Genomic DNA, 6,200 nt, shown 5'->3' with positions numbered 1-6,200 from the left:
TGGCAGTCGATCACATTCACTCTTATTCAGCGAAGCTGCTTCAGTGGCCGTTGCCATGGGAACCAGACGTGAGTAAGTAGTTTATTGAATGCAGCTTTCAGGGACTGACATTCTAAAGCTGGGTCAGGGTTTCGCCCTCACTCCAGGTGCCCTAAAGCTGCCAGGATGTTTTCTTCCCATAGATGTGTTTTTAATTGCACTGTCTATGAAAACCCAAAACATCTGAGATAAAATGGCTCATGAACCTAATATTTGTAGGATTGTGATTATTTTGTCAGGATGAATAATTGGGTGTACTTGCCAGAAGGGGCTGTGACCATCATTTCTGTGTGTGTGCACGCGGAATTTTCATCACAGTGCAGAAGGGATCATCTCACTTTGTGAGGTCACCAAGGCCTGATTTTCAGTATTTTCTCTTTCCTGACTCTGCTGATTCAGGAAAACATTCATCATTGTACTGACTTCTTTGTAAACCTTCCAAGTTCTTCATTATTCCTCGTTTGTTCAAACTGGAAAGTTCTCTGATGAGAGTCTGGCCAGACGTGTTGTCTCCCTAACCACTCAGGGGAGTGGAGCGTCACTGGTTTCCTCCTCACGCACGGTCTCTGCTTACTCACCCGCCACACTCGGATGAGCAGCTGACACTGAGACACTGTGTATCTGGGATTCTTTCCAGAAGCGCTCTACAGCAGCCAGTGTGTAAATCAGCACACACTGGGCAGCACGCACCGAGGTGGGGCAGTGCCCTCTAAAAGGCCTGCGTAGGGACCTGGGCTTTGCTTCTTAGAAGCTGGGTGACTTGTTTCCTTTGCCACAACTGCTTCACGACGCCTGGGATGCACTGCCCAGACTCCTTTTCCAGCCAGAAAGTCTTATTCTCCCAGCTGCTGAAAGTTTTGTCAGCTGACAGCCGAGTGCCTTTCTAGGAATTACCTTCTAAAAAGAGGGGCTCCCTCAGGGCCATGCCTGCTATCTAGCTCATGGGGTGGTGTGTGTGGGGGGTGATATGAAGGCTCCGCCCCCTCACTCCCATCCGTCTTGCTGTAACTCAAGATACCTCTGAAGGCTCATCCCAGCTCCAGAGGTTCCTATAGAGTTCTTGCAGCCCAGCTTCTCCCTCTGCTTAACCCTGCTGCCTTCCCCTCCTCTCCACAGGTGCTGCTCACAGGGCACTCCCTAGCACATGTGTCCACTCATGTTTATCTCAGAATCTGCTTCCCAGGAGAAAATCTGCAACAACTCCGAACTTGCTTTGGGAAGTTCCCTCCCCTATTTTTGCAATGCAGTTTTGGGGTGATTTACTCCATACTCAGCCTCAGGCTTGTGACATTTGGGTAAATCCATCCTCTCCTCCACCCCCAGGCCACACTGATATCTGAATTAGAACAATGAAACAATGAGAAGAGGTCTGAGGAAGGCGCTGGAAAAGAAGTTTATGTAGCTTTCCAACAGATCGACCAGAGAGATGTTCTGTCTGTCGTTGGATATGAACAGGAGGCATGCGTGTGGCCTCTGAGTTGCTGACAGACACCTTAAAATGGTGAGAGACGCTGGCAGAGATTGTAGCCAACACAAGAAAGTGGAGGTGAGCCCTGGCCGGTTTGGCTCAGCGGTTGGAGCGTCGGCCTGTGGTACAGAGAGACCCGGGTTCGGTTCCCGCTAAGGGCACGTACCTCGGTTGCAGTTTGTCCCCGGCCCTGGTTGGGTTGTGCGGGTGGCAGCCACTCGATGTGTCCTTTCACATCGATGTTTCTCTCTCTCTCTCTTCCTCTCTCTCCCTCCCGCTCTATCTGAACAAAAAATGGAAAAATGTCCTCAGGTGAGGATAAAAAAAGAAAAAAAAGAAAGTGGAGGTGAGAAGTTATCACAAGATTTGAGTCACTGGCTCAAACTACACCTGTACTAGTTGCATCTGAAGCCAGCCCACCTCTGGATTTCTCAAGAGGTGAACCAATAAATTCACTTTATTTTCTAAGTCAACTTCAAGGTCTCCAACTGTAAAATTGCACTGATGATACTGGAACCTACTTCATGGAATGTTTTGGAGAATAAATGATCAGTTCTTCCAGCACATCGGAAGTGCCCTGTGGATGTTAGCATTTCACATGGTTTGCAAACCCTGTGCTGATTTCTGTAATGGAAGGCCACACATTTCCCTTAAGCAGGGGTTCCTCAGAGGTACAAAGGTCTTTGTTGGACAACGTATCTGGGATTTTCCTTCTACTTACAATATAAAGCTTGATCCAGAGCTGAGAGTTTCGATTTTTAAGCAGTGGCATTTTTAAAAACTGAAATATGGCCCTGGCCGGTTTGGCTCAGCGGTTAGAGCGTCGGCCTGTGGTCCTGAGAGACCCAGGTTCGGTTCCCGCTAAGGGCACGTACCTCGGTTGCAGTTTGTCCCCGGCCCTGGTTGGTCGTGCGGGTGGCAGCCACTCGATGTGTCCCTTTCACATCGATGTTTCTCTCTCTCTCTCTTCCTCTCTCTCCCTCCCGCTCTATCTGAACAAAAAATGGAAAAATGTCCTTGGGTGAGGATAAAAAAAAAAAAAGAGAGAGAGAGAGTCTTGCCCTGGCCAGTTTGGCTCAGCGGTTAGAGCGTCCACCTGCGGTAGCGAGAGACCCGGGTTCGGTTTCCGCTAAGGGCATGTACCTCGGTTGCAGTTTGTCCCCGGCCCTAGTTGGTCGTGCGGGTGGCAGCCACTTGATGTGTTCCTTTCACATCAATGTTTCTCTCTCTCTCTCTGTTCCTCTCTCTCCCTCCCACTCTACCTGAACAAAAAATGGAAAAATGTCCTCGGGTGAGGATAAAAAAAAAACAAAAAACCTGAAATATGTAAAAACCACAGATACGTGTATTCATAATAATAACTTTTTAAAAATGCTCAGGGCACTTGCTATGTGCCAGGTACTGTGCTTAGCCTTTATTTATAGGTTATATGTGTGTGCTTGTGTTATACATGAATTCGCCAAAACTGCCCAACAACCTTGTGAGGTAAACACTGTTATTATCTCTATTGTAGTTTTCAGGAAACCTCTCCAATGCAGGCCCAAGAGTACAGAGAATCCTATGTGGAATTTGATAACTTGCACTCTTTATTGACTCCAGATAATAGGTAGTTTGAATGCACCTTTGGGTCACAAGACTTTTTTATTTTTAAATATGTTTTTATTGGTTTTTTTAGAGAGAGAGAAAGTGAGAGAGAGAGTTAGAAACATTGATGTGAAAGAGAAACATCCATTGGCTGCCTCCTGCACGCCCCCTACCAGGAGTTGAGCCCACAACCTGGGCATGTGCCCTCACCAGGAATCGAACTGGGACCTCTCAGTCCATGGGACAATGCTCAATCCACGGAGCCACACTGGCCAGGCCACATGATGTTTTTTAAAGCAGGAAATGGAGTATAGTTAGCGCTAATAACCTGAAGTTATCTCTCTCTCTCTCTCTCTCTCTCACTCACACACACACACACACACACACATACACGTGCACGCAGAGATGTTTGTTTGAGCTTCAGCTGGTCTTTGTGTAGCTGAGAGCGGTTGTTGAGAAATGTTGCAGCTCAGTCACTGACCTTTTTCACATTCAAAACAGGTCTAAGAAAACAATTTGAAAGGGAAATGGGGAGGGAAAGGCAGATTAAGGAAAGAAATGAATGCTACCTTATATAAAAATGTAAAATTTTATAATCACTGGGGAGAGAGAACTGTGCAAATTATAGGGTGTGTTAGGAAAATGTTTTCCTTCCTCATTTGGTGGTTATACAACACAGTCTGAGAATTAATGACTGTCCTTGAGAAGCAGCATGTGCGTTTGTGTGTGTAGGAGCCTTAAGTTCCCTGATGGGCAACTAGGAAAGTAAGAGTTATAGCTGCAGCCTTGGCCATGTTTCTCAGTGGTTAGAGCCTCAGCCCAAGGACCGAAGGGTTGCAGGATCGATTCCGGTCAAGGGTTTGTTCCTGGGTTGCAGGTTCAATCCCGAAACTGGGGCTGATCAGGAGACAACCAATTGGTCTCTCTCTCTTCCTCCCTCTCCTTCCCTTCTACTCTATCTAAAAATCAATGGAAAAAATATCCTCAGTGAGGATTAACAAAAAAAACTTTCTTTTAAGAGAGAAAAAATGAATTATATCTGCAACTACTTGGAGTTCAAAACTAAGGCTTAGGGACTCTTCGAAGGAACTTGGAATGCTAAAACCTTTGAGAACTGTCCTGACACCCACACTCCCAAGATGTTGATCCAGACCAAGTGTATGAACTTCAGGGCCATTTTCCGCTCAGGGAGGGACGTGATGAGGACCCAAGACCAAGTCTGATAGCAAGATATCTGGGTAACAAGAAAGAAGAGTGGTGTGGGATGGGGAGCCAAGAGCTCCTGTTTCAACCCACTGCCAGCCAACAGGGTAACCACGGGCATTTCTCCTTGGCCTCTTGGAGCCTCAGATCTCTCTTCTTTAAAGTGAAAGGTTTGCAGATTCCACAATTAGAGATTCGTTCTTTCAGCCTAAAGTGTTTCCTCCTGCTGAAATACACATTCATCTAAGAGTGTTGTCAGAAACCATAATCAGGCATTTATGCTGAAGTGCATTTATTCAAGAACAGGCTCTGTTGTTGTTAATCCTCAAATGAAGATATTTTTCCATTGTTTTTTTTCTCCTCATTGATTATTTTAGAGAGAGTAGAAGGGAGGGAGGGAGGGAGGGAGAGAGAGAGAGACATTGATGTGAGAAAGACACATCTATCGGTTGTCTCCTGCACAACCCCAGCCGGGGCTGGGGATGAAACCTGAGACCCAGGTACGTGCCCTTGACAGGGAATCAAACCTGCGACCTTTTGGGCTGTAGGCCGACACTCTAACCACTGAGCCAAACTGGCCACTGTTCAAGAACAGGCTTTGATGGGAGAACTGGAAGGGGCCAGTGAAGTGGATAAGGAGTACAGAAAGGGGAGGCCGGACAGGCCAGCACACATTTGTGATTGGAGCTAATAAGCTAAGAGAAGAAAAAAGTATTTTGACAGTGTCACCTTGTCATGGGAAGAGGGAGGTAGAATCTGTATACATGTCACCACAGTGAGAGTTGAGTTTCACTCTATATTTGTTCCATGGATAAACAGTTGCTAGCAGAGTTGATTGAAACCCCAGGATACAAAAGCATCATCTTGAGTTTCTTTCTACGTGGTGGTATGATTGCCAGGTATACCTCTGAGTGGGAAGATTAATTCCTTTCTTTCAGATCTCCTCTCCAAAATGTATGCCTTATGATCATTTCCTAACTAAGTCATTTATATATTGAGACTGTAGGAAAGCTCTACTCTGTTTTATCAACTCTAAAATCAAAGATTGGTCAATGAGCCCTGGTCAGTTTGGCTCGGTGGTTACAGCATCAGCCCACAGACCAAAGGGTCACAGGTTCAATCTCTGGCCCCTGTCAGGGTCATGCAGGAAGCAACCGCTTGCTGTGTCTCTCTCACATTGATGTTTCTCTCTCCTTCCTTTCCCCTCTAGCTAAGAAAACATTTTAAAAGATTGGTCAATGATTAATTTTAAAAGTAGAGTGTTAGAGAAGATAATCCCTATGTCCCCCTTCCAGCTTTGGAATATTTTGGCTATGTGTCATGCCTCAATTCCTGAAAGTGGGGGTGTCTGAAAGAGGCCCAGGCCCATAGGACCCAATTAAAGGAGAAGGCACCATGCTCAGGACTAGCCAATTCTGCTGATTCATTGAAAGCAGAAATACACTCTGTCTGCATTTATTGAGAAATAAAAGAAGAGCTGTGTTTTGTAACTTGTGGCATCTTATCATCTCTTCCAGAGGTTCAGCAGACTCTGTGAATTAGAAATCGAACTAATGTAACTTTCTACATAGAATTTAAGCCGGGCAACTCAGTACAGGCTTAGTATAAACAACTCCCTTTAGAAGCAGCCAAGAAAGTGGTCTTAACAGAAACAGCATGCTTAGATGGTTTAGAACAATCTCTGAGCCCAATCATCTGATCCTTAGAGTTCAAAAACAAAATTAAAATGCCTCTCTCCATATCATTTAAATTTTTTAATTAGGTCCTCATTAAGGACTTTGTTAAAGTAGCAGGAGAAAATATAAAGAAATTTTAGTTCTGAAATAAGCTTTCTTCCTCCCAGAAACAGATATGAATAATTGGGCACATTTCCTCCTCAAATTTTCCCCAGAGAATGATGAGCCCA

Source organism: Molossus molossus, unplaced genomic scaffold (assembly GCF_014108415.1).
Source record: "Molossus molossus isolate mMolMol1 unplaced genomic scaffold, mMolMol1.p scaffold_m16_p_6, whole genome shotgun sequence".
In the NCBI taxonomy this organism is placed as follows: domain Eukaryota; kingdom Metazoa; phylum Chordata; class Mammalia; order Chiroptera; family Molossidae; genus Molossus; species Molossus molossus.
Note: the sequence above shows the minus strand (reverse complement) of the source record.